General features: G+C 33.0%; 1 protein-coding gene across 5 annotated transcripts in view; it reads left to right on the top strand.

Moving 5' to 3' along the window:
• Positions 1-4,270: 4,270 nt before the first annotated feature.
• Positions 4,271-18,597, top strand: part of LOC148611076 (muscarinic acetylcholine receptor gar-2-like) — a 153,116-nt gene continuing 138,789 nt past the window's right edge. For 3 of the 5 annotated variants that reach the window (XR_015924046.1, XM_088591187.1, XM_088591188.1), the window contains exon 1: positions 4,275-4,554. The gene's annotated coding sequence lies outside the window, so the exon portion shown is untranslated. Of the gene's footprint in view, positions 4,555-18,597 lie in introns of all 5 variants that reach the window. The other 2 variants (XR_015924047.1, XR_015924048.1) reach the window with 1 other exon arrangement.

Raw genomic sequence — 18,597 nt, 5'->3', positions numbered from 1 at the left:
TCTGTAGGTTTCAATGGTAATTTATGTATGATCACGGTATCATCAAGCTGACACTAACAGCTTTAAACATATAATAGTCTATTATGTAGAAGGCTATCAGCTGCAAACTAAACACACTTGATGTGTGGATTCCCCTTCATTAAAATTATTATATTGGAATAAGAAGAAATTCAATTAAATTGTTCCTTTCCAGAAAAGGACTCACTTTTTTGCGAATCATTTTCCATGGTAATAAACCAAAGGGAAAACCAAGAGAACTATATGTAGAATACAATCCTGGAACAACGCCCGGACAAAAAAAAGAAGAAACTCACCACAAAGAACATGGAATAACCAAAGTAACACGCACGTAGGAACAAAATTAAATGATGTACCCAGACTTAAAACTGGGACCAGTTAAGCGTCTCCTGCTTTTCTAGAAAAAAATGTGTGGTAATACATTGTGACGAGCGGGATTGACGACCGGGATGGACGAGACAGAAAAGGAATACTAACATCAATGAAAAGTGGTTCTCAGGCTGCAGATAGATACTTCCTTTTTTATATTCACAATTTTGGCTTGGTTTTTTTTTTTAGAATTTTAAGCAAAAAGGAGTAACTTTCTACAAATTAGTCATTCAGCAGACCGATTTACTATCCAATTGGAGCAATAGACAGCAGTAGACTTCAAATTTAAGTATTTTGATACTTTTAAATCACTTGTTTCAAACCATTCAGGTAATTACCGAAGTGAATATGGTTTAAATTTCCAAGAAAAATATTTACTGTTTTCTCTTTCCTCAATGCGACCGCCAACCAGGTTGTTGGGTGTTGGTGGGTTACGTCCCTTTGAAAACTGTCTAAAATGGCTTGCATTCCGTAAATATGAAAAAGACTATTACGATCGATGAGCATGGTGGCAACAATAAATCTTGTAGCAACACAACCTTGTTCCAGAAGCCTAGATGGAGGAGTCAGCTCCAGTATAAAGTTTTAGTAGTGATATAAAAATTCATACACAGTTGCTGAAAGGAAAAGGAAAGTTGAGGATACGAAACGAGAAGTTATCGCGTTTGATTAATAGTTTAGTCATGAATTTTCCTTTTCCATCGATCTCTTAAAGCAGGTCAAAATATGAGACTGATTTTATTGTGTCTGTATCCTTTATCCAAAATTCTTTAGGGGTTGAAGTGAAGGATTAAATCCCCTAAAAGGCAAAACGTCATCTATATAGCTGTTTAGCCAGATCGAAGGATCTGAAAATAATGTTTTGGTTTTTTTTCTGACAAGACAGAAACAACTGATCCTGTCATGTCCTGTGTGTAAACAAAAATAGAAAAGAATATTGTATGAGGGAAAAAAGCTGTATTTGACGGTAAACATAACATATATAGACCCATCATATTAACGTAGAATATTTCAAGTCATTCCTTAAATATTTTAGCTGTCTTAGGATCCTTCAAACCTCAAATACTTAACTGTAAAAAATGAACATTGATTAAAAGTCTGTGGTACCTGGACAAAGAGCAATCAAGGGAACCAAGATTCTAGCGGAAATCAAAAGAATGTAATTCAGGGACAAAGACCAGAAAAAAACAAATACAACAAAGAACATAAAGATACTAAAATAATACATACAAAGAAACAAAAGTAAATGAGCATCCTGGACTCCACTAAAAAACTGGGAGCATGGAACAGGTGCACCGGTAGGGTATGCGTCCTATGCTTTTCTAGAAACACCCATTGAGTTGCTCATAAAAAGTCAAGTCCGGGGTAGACGAAAAAGGAAAGGAAAACTATGACACGTTGAATAAATCAGTTTTCATGGTGGAGATGGATACATCGAAACGATCCACGAGTTCATGATGACGACCATAAAACTTCTGTAGTGATGACTTCAATCTTGTAGCAACATAGTCCTGTTCAAGGAGCCTAATTGTAAGAAGTCTAGCGTTATACAAAAAGTCTGCACAGTTACGGCAAGCTCTGACATAACGTATGAGTTGTGATATAACAACTCCATACGCAGGTGTTTAAGAGATGCTGCCACAGATGAAAGGAAAGTTGACAATTCTGAATGAAAAGTCATCACGTTTGTCGTAAAGTTTGGCCAATAGTTTTTCTTGACCATCGATTTCTAAGTATAGGTCAAGATATGAGGCTGACTTCACAGTGTCTGTAATATCCTTTATCTCAAGTTCTTTGGAGTAGATGCGATGTATTAAATCTCCGAAACTAGGACTGTTTAACGATAATACGTCTTCCATATAGCGGAAACTGAGATTAAAGGATCTAGCTAAACGATTTTTTTCTTCCTGATCAGATCAGCTATAAAGTCCACAAAAAGTATAAAAATACGTTTAACCTAGCATGTACAACATAGATATGTGACTTTATTATTGATAAATTGAAATGATAAAAAAAAATAAATGAGTAGTAGTGGTCTGGTTTGTCGTCTTTAATTATTTGTTCATTGATGTATAAGTAAAACAAGATAAACCAAATGTGATGTCTTGTAGTTTTTGTGATGTTCTAAAGTTAGTTTTGAGTAAATCAAAAGCTTCCACGTTTTAAGAAAGAAAAAAAGCTCACCTTGGCATTAGAAAAAGTGCAAGATTGTACGTGAAAGGACAAAGAACCGACATGGACGTCAGTGGACAAAGAACCGGCATGTGTTTAACAGATGTCTTCTCCTTATGGTTTAACAAATGTACACTTAATATGGGCTAAATATTTCTGTATGTACGTAAATGATTTTGTTATGGAATTTACTTTGATCATCCAAAGTATCAACCTTCATATAAACATGAGTATATTCAGTTCATCTGCCCTAAAATTTGTACTTTACTTCGATTTGTGTAAATGTTTCCTTTTTGTCATTTCGTATGCGTCTTCAGGCAATTGCCTTTGACATGGTAATTTCATTGCAGGGCATTAAGTGATATTCAAGGCAAACCGAGGACATCTCTTACGTGCAGTGGAAACAACCGTCCCATTATTGGTCAGTCTCACAGTTGTCGTTCTTTCTTAATCACTTTTCCAATCGCAGTTTGTCTAAACGTCTCTTCCACTGGCATTCACTCACAAAATGTCAAATTAACCCGTACCATCGAGTCTCATTGAATTTTCATCATCTTCCCGCGCAATCACACAATTTATTGCTTTTATAATGAGGAGGTAATCAGACAATTATCTCAAATTGATTGATAATCAATTTCTTGTATTGCTATGTCAATTACTATAAGCTCAATACTATCGTCAAAAATTTCTTTGGCTAATTCAGGTTTTAGTGCTTACACTTTTTCCTGAATTTTAGTCACTAAAGGAGAGTAAACAGATTTTGTCGTGATAAAGAGTAATCAAGGGAACCAAGGTTCCAGCGGTAATCAAAAGAATGCAATCCAGGGACAAAGACCAGACATGGAAAACAGACATACACAACAAAGAATATAAAGTAACTAAGTAATTAAAATCATACATACAAAGTAACAAAAGAAAATGAGCAACTCGGGGACTCCACCAAAAGCTGGGAGCATGGACCAGGTATCAACGGTAGGATAAGCGTCCTCTGTTTTTTTCTAGAAACACCCGCACAGTTGCTCATAAAAAGTCAAGTCCGGGGTAGACAAACGAGGAAAGGAAAACCATGACCCGTTGAATAAATCAGTGTTCATGGTAGAGATGGATACACCATAACGATCCACGAGTTCATAATGACGACCATAAAACTTCTGTAGTAATGACTTTAATCTTGTAGCAACATAACCCTGTTCCAGAAGCCTATTTATTAGAGTTCTAGCGTGATACAGAAGTCTGCGTAGTTTCAGCAAGCTCTGGCATAACGTATGAGTTGTGATATGAACACTCCATACGCAGGTGCCGAAGGGATATTGACACAGATGAAAGGAAAGTTGACAATTCTGAATGAAAAGTCATCACGTTTGTCGTAAAGTAGTTTTCCTTTACCATCGATTTCTAAGTGTAGGTTAAGATATGAGGCTGACTTCACAGTGTCTGTAGTATCCTTTATCGCAAGTTCTTTTGGGTAGATGGAAACAGGATATAGAAATGTTAACACAACACATTGAAGCTGCATTTATACTGACTATGACTTATTACAATGTGTAATGTAATTTCAAAATGCTATCTGGACGAACTTTTCACATCGTCGGTGATGTGTTTTGCTAATTGATCAAAAGAATGAAAAATCGTTATGATACATTCTTTAAAATAAAACAAGAGCGAAAATTAAGAGTACTACTGCCTTATTCATATAATCTTATAAGGAAAATCTTCATCCGTTTTAGCCGTTCGTACTGACACCCAATTAACAAGGGCATAAATCTTTGAACTCATTGAAAAGACAAAATGATTTTTTATTTACTGACGCGAGGTTCATAAGTTCGGAGTCTGTAATCTAAAATCAACCGAGCAAGTTGGTAATCATTATCTTGAATATTTCATTTTCTGAACAAGGATATACCAGTGAACGACAAAGTGCGTACAACTAATACATTTCGATGACGCAAATCTTCAAAGGCATACCCGAAGGTGAAAAATATATTTGTAATTCAGGTAAGTGGGAACAGACATTACATTGAAATTCTGAGTATTTGTTAAACACATCCTATTACATTCAAATGTAATTTCCTACTTTGTTATCATTTAAATTTATTTACATAGAGATCCTAAAATCATTTGATGTTGCTCAAGTAGTATAAGTTATTTTACGTGTTAACAAAAATATGGACATTTTGTGAAAATAATTGATGATTAATCTTATATGATGATAAAAAATGAAAATGAAATAAACACGAGTAGAATAGATATGAAGGAAATCCAATCTAATTTTGTTGCATGAACTGCTATTGAACCCGTCTTCTTTCAAACACTCCATAAAATCTAAAGAGGACAAAACATTTTTTACTTGCATTATCAAAACTGAATCGTGTTTTTTCCTTGTTGTTCACGTGTGTGTGTGCACTAAAGAGTAGACCTACACTATCTTATGCATTCTTCTCATGAAATTCGCTTTTGAATCGCTTTTGCTAATGTTCTGAAGCGCGATTGAATGTGCTGTCAAAATTTAACTGGAACTTGCGTTCACACACGAATGGCCATGTACTACTTTTTAATAATAATAAAAAAAAAAAATGAATTTTTATGTATTGCAGAGTGTGTTTAATTTGTTTCAAATTTTCTAATTAAAAATTGAATGAGCATCATCGAAAACGTAATGTGCGAAGCGGATAATGAGGTTTCGAATAAATAAATATTAGGATCATAACAACGTGTAGTTCCCAAGATAGCGATCCATTAAACTGTCCAATAGAGTCGAATGTCTTCATAATCTGTATTAGTAATTTCAGCATGCTTCGTACTTACTAATTCGTATGATCCTGCCTTACTTTTAAAACTTTCAAACATTATGACTATGAAGTTTCGTGCATAGCAAATTTTGAATTGTGTAATTTTTAATTGCATCTTATTAAAGTTGTAACTCTATCGAGGTTCTTAAGGTAGTAACTAGGTTAAAATGCATAAACATAATTCTAAAAAAGAGAAAATTAATTTGTTTTATGAGTTAATTTGGGAGCTTACAGGGCTCCGTCTTAAGCTTTTATCGTGCAGACACTTATTATGTGCTAGGTTGCATGGTTCTTTTTGTTTTCAAACGCTTTTAACTCATTCATCAAAGTAAAAAAGTCTATTTAAGGATATAGTCTGGCAGTAAAAACGTGCACTGGGATTATTAATCTATTTGTTTGTAAAATGTCGATAAGCTATTTAATTGGTTAAGACGTTTTTGTCCCATTTGGTTAAGTTTTGAAGGGTTAAAACCTTTTTTTTTTGTTGATATTTTGAGATTTGTGGACGGTGGATCACTATGATAACTATACTTCTCTCGGGGTGTGGTATAACTACAATAGAAAAAAGAATGGATATGGTGAAATGTTGCACATGCACCTGCATATAACCTTAATACAAAATAGTAAATACTTCTAGGGATCACCAAAAGGACTTCAACAAGTGTAAACACACCTTTAAGTAAACTCTGAAAGGCCCGACAACAAATCAATAACTTCCACAGTAACAGAACGATGACAATTCTTCAAAATCGTACTAAAATTAATATTGACGCAAAAACATGTTAATGACCATCTCCTGACAGTGGACAGTCGCATGAAATCTGCAGTTGGGTTAAACTGGTTTTAAAAGGCCTTCACCCACCCCATTAATGCATGGTCAAACATCAAATACAGGACTTAGTATTTAAGTAAGGCTGCAATTCAGGGTCGGATAACCGCATCTTCGAAACATGGCTCATAACCAAGGAACGATTTAGTTTGCGAAGATTATTTTAATGATACATTAATCCTTTTCAGTTCGGGAGATTCGTTTGATGTATAAGTAACCAAGACAGTCGTGCATACAATCAGTATATACTACACTATTCTCTCTCTATATATACGTATCTACCTACGTATCAACCCAATGACGGCCAATACCGAAAACTAATAATAATTTTACCTGGGTAAACTGGGAAAAAATAATTATAGAAAAGTTGAAAATCGCAAAATATCAACTCAAGTCGCCGAGGTTTGTTTGTTATTTTGTTATGATGTTGAAATTAAATAACTTGAGTAGATATTTTGCAATGTTAAACTGTCGCGAGAAATAAAAACCCTTTTCTCTATGATTACTTTGGAATGTTTTGGCGGCTTTTTTACATTCGAAATCTGTCATGGCGTAAATTCTAACGATCTTCCATCTATAACGTCACGATTGTGAACAACGTCAGAAAAGTCACAACGTCGCTTTCGACTTATCAGGTTTTTATCACATATGGCGAAAAACCCACAATAAACCAATCGCAACGATGAATTTGTCATATCACTAGATCGTATCACATGGCGTGATATTGCAAATGTGTAACACATCAAGAAGTAGATAAAACATTCAAATCATTAAGAAGTGGCTTTCCCTATTTGCGTAACGTCTTCCCTTAACAAAGATACAAGCCTGCATTGGCAATTATTCTAAGAACCTAATTGTTTACAAGTAATTGAAATTAATTACAGGTTTCGTTTCCAATATTCACAGCAAGAATTCTTTTTTTAAATATTAGGGTCATAAAAGACATTCCGGTAATATTGACTTCAATTACATAACTCAGAAGAAACATATGGGCAAGGAATACTACAAAATATTGGACGGATTCATTTGGTTGGGTATAGATTCAAAAATGAAAAACGTTTCATTTTTGAGAATCAGTTTGCCCTATTATTGAATTTTGGTTCCCTTGAATACTCAATGACTGCCCAAAATACATGAATTCCATTGTTTCACATGACAAACAAACGTACTAATAAGGAAAATAATCCACGAAGTACAAAAAAACAACACCAAGGTTTTCAGCATGCCAGAAAAATAATAATAACACATCCGTTAAAATCATGTTAAACTGAGCGGTAATTTATCCATCGAAGTAATTATGTGCAACAATTTCGAAACTTCCTTGCAAAATGGGATAAATGATACATCACTTAATTGACGTACAATCGATCAATCTCCTCTTCAAGCAATTAATTCTGAAGTGAAATCAAGTATTATATAATACTTTGAAGGGCATTTACAAATTTTCTACCTATCACTGAGCTCTTCTTGACATAAACACATCAGTAATTTTCAAAGTGAAATTTTACAATGAATGCGTTTACTGATATTGACACTGGATATAAAAATATTTTGTAGCAAAATTAATTTTCTAGAGAATTTGTAACAGACAACGAAACAATTTTATGTAGAAGTAGCATTACCATGTATGGTTATTAAAATAAGTAAATAAATGTGAAGATTAACTAAGCGAAACTTGTATGGGACCAAATTAAGGATACTAATAAAATTACCGAATTGATTTAATCTAGGCAGTAGTCAAAATTAAAAATCAAAAGGAAAGTCCTTTTCTAAACTTCCCGCTTCCGTTAGTTTTCATTATTTTCGGTATAGTTTAACATAAATGAGTAGCATAAAATTTTCACCAATCAAAATCAATAAACAACACAGAAGATATGAACAAAATAATGTGAAAATAAAAAGAACTAACTACAATAAAAAAATATGTAAATATGTAAAATTGTAACTTCAAAAAGTCTTTAATTTTTTGGTGAAAGTGAAAATTCAAGATGAAATAAAATACACGTGTTAAAACTCAGACAATAAATTTGTAGACATTATGAATATCCATTATCTATGATCTGTTTGTCAGAAAGTCATAATAATCGCTACAAGATTTTAACAACTGAGAAATATAAACACCATATGCAGGGGATGCTGGTATATTACTGTACAAGAAAGGGAAATTTATAATTTTAATACGGCGAAGGTCTAAAATGACGCAGAGGAAGCTGTGTCAAAAGTCTTTTTGATTTCCAGTTCTGGTTAATGAATAAACGGAAGCCATTCTCCAAATTCAGGATTATTAATTGAAAGAACAATTTCAATATATCGAATTGTAAAATTGAAGGATCTAACCTCTAAACTTTTTTTGTCTTCCCCAAGACATTAAGGTACTCCAGTTCATAACATTAAAGAAATAGATCGGCTAGGAGAGGGGCACGGTAAGTGCCCATTGGAATGCTGATACACTGTTGAAAAATTGTTTGTCTAAAAGTGACAAATATGTTGTCGAGGAGAAACTCCAGCATACTGATCTCCTGTTGCTCGGTGTAGCAAGAGTAATCAAGGGAACCAAGGCTATAGCGGTAATCAAAAGAATGTAATCCAGGGACTAAGACCAGACATGGAAAACAGACATACACAACAAAGAACATGAAGTAACTAAAATCATACATGCAAAGTAACAAAAGTAAATGAGCACTCGGACTCCACTAAAAACTGGGAGCATTGACCAGGTGTACAGGTAGAGTAAGCGTCCTCTGCTTTTCTAGAAACACCCGCCGAGTTGCTCATAAAAAGTCATGTCCGGGGTAGACAAACGAGGAAAGGAAAACCATGACCCGTTGAATAAATCAGTTTTCATGGTGCTGATGGATACACCATAACGATCCACGAGTTCATGATGACGACCATAAAACGTCTGTAGTGATGACTTCAATCTTGTAGCAACATAACCCTGTTCCAGAAGCCTATTTGTTAGAGTTCTAGCGCGATACAAAAAGTCTGCGTAGTTTCGGCAAGCTCTGGCATAACGTATGAGTTGTGATATGAACACTCCATACGCAGGTGCTGAGGGGATGTTGCCACAGATGAAAGGAAAGTTGACAATTCTGAATGAAAAGTCATCACGTTTGTCGTAAAGTTTGGTCAATAGTTTTCCTTTACCATCGATTTCTATGTGTAAGTCAAGATATGAGGCTGACTTCACAGTGTCTGTAGTATCTTTTATCTTAAGTTCTTTGGGGTAGATGCGATGTATCAAATCCCCGAAATTAGGATTATTTAAAGATAATACGTCATCTATATAGCGGAAACTGAGATAAAAGGATCTAGCCAAACGATATTCTTTATTTCGGATCAGAACAGCTTTAAAGTCATAAGAGTGAAGGAATAGGTCAGCAAGTAAAGGAGCACAATGTGTTGCTATTGGAATGCCGACTGTTTGTTGAAAAACACGTCCACCACATTGGACAAATATATTGTCAATTGAAAATTTCAGCATTTTGTAAACATCCTCCTCTGTATATTTGGAAGATGATTTGGAATTATTTCTTACAACAAAGTAGGAGGAATCTCTAACGATAACTATATATTTGTATCTAGGTGTACCATCTTTTTTGGAAAAAACAATGATTTATAATGGTTTTAAGTCGGGATTTTAGCTGAGTATGGGGAATAGAAGTATACAGTATTGAAAACTCATGGTTTTAATGCTATTATATTCAGATAATAGTCTTGAACTAATTATCTCCAAAAGATCTTCCGAATTTTTCAGGATCCACATTGAATTAATACCACTACGGGAGTAACAAATGTTGTGATAGGACTACAGACACTCTTTGACAGTTGTGAGTATAGAAGTTAAAAGTTTTGAAAGAGGTTTGGTGGTACATTTTGCACATCCAGCTATGAAACGTTGTTTGTATGGATTCAGTGGAGTTTAGGAATCCAGTACATAGACGGTAAATCACAATCATCGTCCTTGGTAGAGAGATCAAAAGAGGATAGCACAGATTTATGATTTTCCACAATCTCTTCTTTGGAGAGTCTAGTAGCAGTATAGGTCTTATCACTGATATTATTTTCTACGTCTACCTCTGATAATAAACATTAGATGTAGAACGTTTTGCAGACAAAAACAATGTTGTTTTGGGTTTTGTCTGCTGGTACGACAACATATTTGTCATGTATAGTAGACAGTATTTTTGCTACATCGGGGTCTTTGAAAACTGATGTAGCCTTGGCACTCATTGACCTACTTAAAACTTTCATTCGTTTCAAAATTAAAGACCTCACGGTCTTTAACCACTCTGACAGAAAATCAATGTCTTCTTGTTCTATTTTTATCCATTTTCTTGCATAGTACTCGACGGAATCCATAAGAACTTTAAAGTTATAATTCCAATTTATGGAGCGTGGTTCACGGTACTTGGGACCTTTAGAAAGTATATTACGCAGAGATTCGTTTTCGATGATGGTTAAATCTCCTGTAACGACTGACCAGAAGGACCATATTTGAATGGAAGGTTTGTGCAAGAACAGTCATGTGGTTTAGCCTTGAAGTCCTCAATCTCGAGGTTCTGCAATAGCCTTTTATAATTGAAAATCTTGGATGCAATGGGTGAAGTAAAGGAATGTGGAATAATTGGTATAGATTTGCCTTTGAAATATGGGGGAATTTTGTTGGTAATATTTTTGTGATGGAGGATGTTAGCCAAATTAATTGCATCTATACATTTGTTGACAAAGGTAGTGGAAGAAATGGTCATTTTTCTTAATCTTGACTTTTCACAAAAACTGGTTTAAAGAGTCTGTAGAAACCAATATCCAAAATGATGGCAACAAGTCTGTATAACTTGTTTTGTAAAGGGAGTGTAGTAGAGTGAGAGGTATAAAATAAAGTTTGGTCCACTGTAAAACTAGAATTTCAAAACAATAAATACCTATGTATATTTATCTGATACGTTCTCTGTGGTATATTGCTGCACTATGACATGAATGTACACATTCTTAATGAAGTTTATTCGCTATCTTTATTTTGATGGACAGGCCCTGCATGCACGTTGTTAATTGCATCTAAATTACTTTAATAGTGTTTTTATAACTCAGCAAATATTATCTTAAGTGAATAAATAGAATATATGTTTAGCAGCTGTGTTACCAGGCTAGCTTCTGGGAGTTTAATTTCAAAATACAAGATACATCTATTTAAAACAAAGCGGGCAGTTAAGTTTCGTCTAGTAACATGACCGAGTTTTAATCTGATTGCTATTTTGTTTACGTAAATAAAAAAAATTACTTCCTGTAGGGCTTCATATGCTTTTGTTTGTTGCAGTTATTTTGATACATAGTATCTCTTGAATACGTCTGTTTCTATTGTGCTGTTTTGCTTACCACCAATTGTTACTATTGATCGTAAGAGCAAGGTAGATTAAAGTATAAGTTAAAAATAAGTAAATTAATTTCATGTGGTGTCGCACGCTTTCAGAAACAATTATTTGCTATATATAACCAATCAAAAATCATGCAGAAACCTAACGCATTCCAAAAATACTGTATTTTTACTTATTTTTGCATGATACTTACCTTAAAAAAATTAGTGGTCATGCATTATCCGCGAAAATAACTACATGCAAATGAGAATTTCTAGCATTATTCTTTACTCATAAACTATTATTTCTAATAAAAAAGTTCCGCCGAATATGTTTATAGATCAAAATCGCGAAATAAAGTACCCGCGAAAGTAAGTACACTTACAGATAACTTGCTGTAAGGTTAATAAACCCTTTTAAATGATGTGCAATCACTATGCTTACAATATTTTCGCGTTTAGTAAAACTCGAAACGGAAAGGGTAAAACATGTTAAAGGGTGTAATACAGTTTTGAGTTTTAAACTTTAAAAAGGTATGCCGCGTTTTGTATTTTTGTAATTTTGAAATAATATTGAATTCAGTATCTAATGATTTAATGTCAAAGATACGATTATAAACTGCATGCGTGCAGTTTTTGTAGTGTTAAAAATGGATTCCATCGCTTGTGTTGCTTTGACGGAAGTAAGGCAATCTTGCGGACCGGAGGCAATTGTTATCACATTATGTCCCTCTACTGCATCACTTTACTTCCCTTTATTAAGCACTTTAGCACTTACATCTTTTGTCAAATGTCAATTCAATAATTGAAGCTATTTGATATGGCTAGCTGGTAGTCGTGTTATGCATGGCGGCGTTGGGGGAAACGTTGGAAACCTTATGAAACTGATCAAGATCGTTGTCTCTTTTGTGTAAAGATGTCACAATATATTTTATTTTTCATTACAAATAATTTCTTTCATTTATACCGATAATACCAATAGAATGCACACCAAGTCAATCACATGTATGCCGCAAAATCAATCTTTAAGTCTTATCTCCAACTAAGTGCATTACGCGAGCGATTTATAGTAACTGTTTCTTTAATACAGTTGTTAAAATGATTGACAATAATTGATGCATGTCACTGTATGAACATTTTACACCAACGTATCATTATAAAAAGCAAGAAAAAAGCAAGATTGGTTTATTGCTCCGATCGTGTTTTTATGTGCTAAGATGATTTTTAATACTCACATATGGTTATCGATACTACTCTCATAAAGATGTCAACCTATTTCTCATTTTGTTGGAATGTTCTTAATGTAAATCAAACAGGTTTGTTTTACTCTGGTCTGCAACAAACAAGTAATCAAAAGGGAAAAGATTTTATCATACAGCGACACACTGAACAAAACTGACTGGATACACAATTGTTTAATTGGTTTAACATAAAAACATATATAAATATCAAGTTTGTCGAACAATTTACATAGATATACATATCAAAGGGGGAACATTTCAATTTTAATGACAATATAGAATGTAGAAAAATAAGCTATTCCTATTTGAAATTATCTTTTAAATAAATAAGGACACGTTGGAATGAGTTTCTAAACTGTATGATTAATACATTTGCGCGAACTATGCAATCATGGAAATGACTAATTTGTGCGACATATGTATACATTTACTTATTTATGAATTACTACTGAAAGAATGTCTGGACAAACTAAAAATCAAATATAATATAACGGTAAAAATGCTGTTTTAATTTTCGGATCAGCATTGATATAATAAAAGTATGCCTAATTTGCTTTCTGTATAAGTTATAAATAATGCACATTGTTAATGTTACCAACACACAAAAAACATTGCTTAGATCTGCTTTAGTTTGTACACAGACTGAGAATATCCTTATTTTTATTATCATTATAAATTAAAACCACATAATGACAAATCTATTTCCGTAACAAATTTCTTCATATTAACCTTGATAATCTTTAAAAGGTTATTCTAGTCGTTGAAGTTATTATTTAATCAATTGACATCAAGTGTGTTTTGGAAAACAGTCGGCCAAGTAAATTTATTTCGCAAATTAAATGTTTTGCCAAAAAATGACGCAATTAATTGAGTAATTTGTACTTTAGTAGTTGCTTAAATATAATCCACCAAAAAGTTCAACGTTTAAAGCTTACATATAAAAATATAGGACACAAATGAAGTTATCTTAATTTTTAGGGAAGGTTTATCTCACATTGTTCATACTTAATTTATAAGCTGTAGGAGTTTACCATACCAAGTGGGAATAAACCTTACCATCTTATCTACAACAAAACCGCAAAAATAACAAAATAACGGTTGTAATTGTACAATAAAACTGTCACTGCACTCTTAATGGTATAATAGTTGTCAAATATTGAAGTCAAGTTTTATCTGGTCAAAAAGAATAGTTTTAGACAAGCAGATGCCAATCCAATAACATATATGCCATATTAACACCGTTCAATTGACTTCTTATCGCTGTCTTAAGACTTTATGCATAAGAAATGTTGTAAACACTCACCTGATTATAGCATACCGCCGATAAAACTGACGATTATATCTATTTTTGCAGTTCGATAGACAAGTTTTGATGCATACTACAGTCAAACAAACATTTCAAGATTGGGGGAACTTGCATAGATATGCCACGACGATAAGGTACATTTTGTAACTAATCAACGGTCAGCAAAGACCGTGCAAACTGCAACAAGAATGTTACACAAAAATATTCAGACTTACTTAGATCATACTTTTATTTCGCTAAATTCGTAAACCTCAAATGTTCTAGGATCATTATTTTGATGCAAACGTAACCTGTTAAAAGCTACATAGACCTTATCAATAGCTTTTCAGTCGGGTGTCTAGTTCGTAATAGATCCGGGACGACTTTTGCCCAAAATACTATTGCACAATCATAACTACTCTACCATTTTCTTTACACTTATGTTTCGAGATAGGCAGATTGGTTCCTGTCAGACTGAAATCAGGCTCTCAGTTGTTCTATGGTCTGAAGTTAGAATTTTAAAATCTTTTCCATATAAAGTTGTTTATCCCTTGAAATACACAGGACATACTTTAAAGCTTACACGAAGTAATTTCCATAGTGAAAGCACTTCACAGAGTAATATGAATTTCAAAATCAAAGAAAAAAAATGAAAGAGCGCTCACCTACCTACATATTTTGCACCAGATAGCGACTTTAATATTAAGGAAAATTGGGTTCCTTTCAAATTTCTTTTGAACTTTTATCCCATTCAAGCCGTATATTGTTACAACATTGCATCCAAATATGAGAAAAATCAAAATACCCCCCCCCCCAAAAAAAAAAAAAAGAAAACCAAAAGAAAAAAAAACAACAGCAACAAAACAAAAAAACAAAGAAACAAAAAAGGAAATTCATAGCAATAGTTTTTGGTCATACTTGTAGTACTTTGAAAAAAACTTCTCATTATGTTCCAAAACCAAAACGTTCTGATAGGTAAAAACATTTCTTCTACTTTTATAAGGCTTTTTTTCTTGTGCTTATCTCTGTAGTGATTGTTAAATATACCCCATCTTGTGAAAATACTGAAATTTCCCCTGCATTTATGGACCCTTTACTTTTGGTGCCCAGTGCTGCTATCACTGTCTGCTATCCCCATTATTGCATTCTGAAGATTTTGAACTGACAAATGAAGAATCACGCTGTTATATAACCTTCTAAAGTTTAAAATTAAAGTGTAGTTAAGGTGTAATCCATTCAATACAGTGAAATAAGCATTGAAGGAAATCGGATAAAAATGTATATTATATTTTTGCGACAAATTTACTTCTGTGATATAAATACCCATTCCAATGAAGTGGTCCCCGCAACATATTTCCATTTCACATAGGTTTTATCGGTTTCACCTCAACAAAAAATAAAAACAGTTTTTATTTGACAATATACAAATGACCGACGGATAGACCAGTCAAGACATTTTCCCGTGCCCACGTTGTTTTCCATAGCGAATGATAATTTAGATTACTTGTTTCGTTTTATCAGATTGAATGATGACAGAGTTAGAACAAATTGTTCCAAATGCCCAAAAATGGGGAGAATGATTTTTTTCTAAACATGTTTGCTATAAAAATCAATTCATTACTTTAGATACATAACGTATTAATCTAACATAAACAATTTGGGGAATTAAACGAGGAAAATGAATTGAACAAAAAATAAAATATTACATAATAAAAAGGCTAAATGGGTTCTAGCGAATAAAGGACACAAACTGAAAAAAGTTCCTGGACGGGGGTAAACAGTTCATTTAATGTGGTATTTTGCACTTCGGTATAAGGTGTAATGTATTGGGATAAAGCAAGCCTGACGAATCGAGAATTGGAAGTGAATGGGCATATAATGCATAAACAAACCTTTGGATGTTACATAATTGAAAGTATCGAATCAAACTGAAAAGTGTATTTAATTTAAATTCGTAAAATGTGCAATCCGCGATTATCCGTATTGGATAATGATTTATGGAATGTTGTTATAACTTGAGTCCAATCCCCTCACTTGTATTCTTAAGTAAATAGGTATGTTTAAACTAAGAATTTTTTTTAATGGTATAAGGGAATGATATAATAGGGAAATAGGAGAATAGGAATAACGGCTGTACAGAATTGTAAAACTTGTTTTCTAATAACATCGTCAAGATGTAAACGTGGCGATTATGGCGTTCAATTACAAACGACAAACGTCTTTATGAGTCATTTCATATTTTCATATTTATATTTTTATCTGGCTGTTTATAAATTTTCCAGTGTTTGCTTTATAGCCTCTTCGCAAAGGATGCAACTTATATAATTAGGGTTTATTAAAATAGAGAGAAAGCTTATTTGTGCGGTAATTTCAGCAACGAAATTTGATCGTAAATGGGGTATCTTTAGTTCATTTCTAATAAGTTTAAACATGATTTGACTGTCATGAAGTTACATAGATATGCTTGTCGAACATACGCTGAAAAACTATCAAACGTTACGATCATTCTAGTTGTACACACAGAAACTATTAGAAATTGTTGCTTTTTTATCACTCTTTGTCAGTAAACTGACAATCTTGCCATGTTCCATGAAATTGACAAGATATTTGATACGAATGAAATGCATTTTACATGGCAACGAAAATACAAAAAAACACAAATGAGCTTTTATTAAATGTCAAATTACAAAGAGGGAACTTAGTGCTGGAGAACTGCATACTGTTTAATGTTTGATACCGGGTGATAATCTTTGACTAAAACTAAATTAGAAACTTCAAGCATTACTTAACCGACATTAAAATGTACCAGGGTCTTCCTACCTGAAAAAATGGCACGATCTATGTTTATAAAATTAAATGTGATCGCCATATGTGTATTGGTAAGTAACTATTCGAGGCTGTTTACATAATAACCCCCATTAAACAGTTATCGGGAAGCTCACTGCAGTATTCTCTACTGGTATATATATATAAACTTTGTCCTTTTATGTTGTATTTGATTGTTTTGGTCTATACATGAACCCGAATACAGTTTTATTCATGATATCATTGTTTAGAGAATTAGGCCCGATGTTAAAGACATTAATAAATGTTTTAATGAATAAAACATGCAACTAGTTGGGCATATTATTATTTGTAAGCACAAATATCGCATTTACTCCTTTCAAGCGTTAAACATTAAAAAGGTTTTGTTTTATAATGTTTTAATGTTGATAGCATAGTGGAAAACCCCAATAAATTTATTTTTAAGAACACAATACATTAAAGCATAACTTATGTGACTTGTATAATAAAATCACTATTCAAATTGATTTTCATTACAGAATGTTGCTGGTCTGATGCTAATTAGAAAAAAAATATTTAAATTGTGCATGATTTACTATCACGTTATCTCTTATTTTCATGACATTTAAATAGCAAAATATTGAAAGATCAAGCATGCATATATAAAAAATTGGATTTGTTTCCTGAGACTTAGGTTTCATTATCACTGAGAAACGGAAGGCAGTATCCATTTAATTTTTTTTTATTTTTATATGTATACACAAACGTTGGCAAATAACCTTTTTTACAATAATTCAAAGGAAGTCTTTCACTAGGTTAGGAGCATTAATTATAGAGCTGGTATGTTGAAACCCGGTTTTAAAAACATACGTACTATTTTACTTGTAACCGAAAGTTTATATTCAATTATCTAGAATGGAAAAATATCAAAGAATGAATCGACCAAATTTATGTCTCCTTTATTTAGATTTATATACAATATGATATAAAATACTTTCAAGATCATTTACATGCTTAACAGAGCATTAAACTTCTATTAATGCCAAAGTTTTTGATAAATTTAATCGCCTGCTCAATGCCTTTCAAGAAATCTATTAACTTTCATCTGAAATAACTATTAATCGAAGGGTACAAATTAATCACGCAATATTTTTTCATTGGATGTAAATAGCTAGAACTTGATTTTCTTATCGTGAGGAAAATCTGTTAAAGCGTTTGAGGGAAGCTGTCATGAATTTATCAGGATCTAATTAATGTTTTATTTCAGGTAAGATGTGGTTAACATGAACTGCGTCTGAACATCAAAGACTCTTGGTATTTAAAGAACATGTTTCGTCATAGTTTCCCAATGTTTTGGGTCTTGATGCCAACTCTTCTACCAATTTGTATTGTTTTACCTTTAATTATGCTCTTTAACTAAAATATAATTGCTTAAATTAATACAAATTTTCAATACATTAACAGTTGTTAAAAAAACAATTCCTAGCTGTTTTAGTTCTTTTGGTCAATATATTAAAATTAAGTAAGTGAGAGTAAGTTAAGTCAGATAGAGTAAACTCTTTTATCTGAGCCATATAAAGTAGTTCTCGTAAGATGAATGTCGTATGTCATCAGTTCACTTCAATAAAAATCTCCACAGCTGTCGACACTTTGAAAGAGTAATCAAGGGAGCCAATATTGTAGCGACAATCGAAAGAATGCAATCCAGGGACAAATACCAGACATAGAAGACAGACAAACACAACAAAGAACATAAA

The sequence above is a fragment of the Perna viridis genome, chromosome 7 (genome assembly GCF_037379345.1).
Source record: "Perna viridis isolate PV_CMFRI_1.1 ecotype Kerala chromosome 7, ASM3737934v1, whole genome shotgun sequence".
NCBI lineage: Eukaryota > Metazoa > Mollusca > Bivalvia > Mytilida > Mytilidae > Perna > Perna viridis.
Note: the sequence above shows the minus strand (reverse complement) of the source record. Positions and strands in the feature narration are given on the sequence as shown.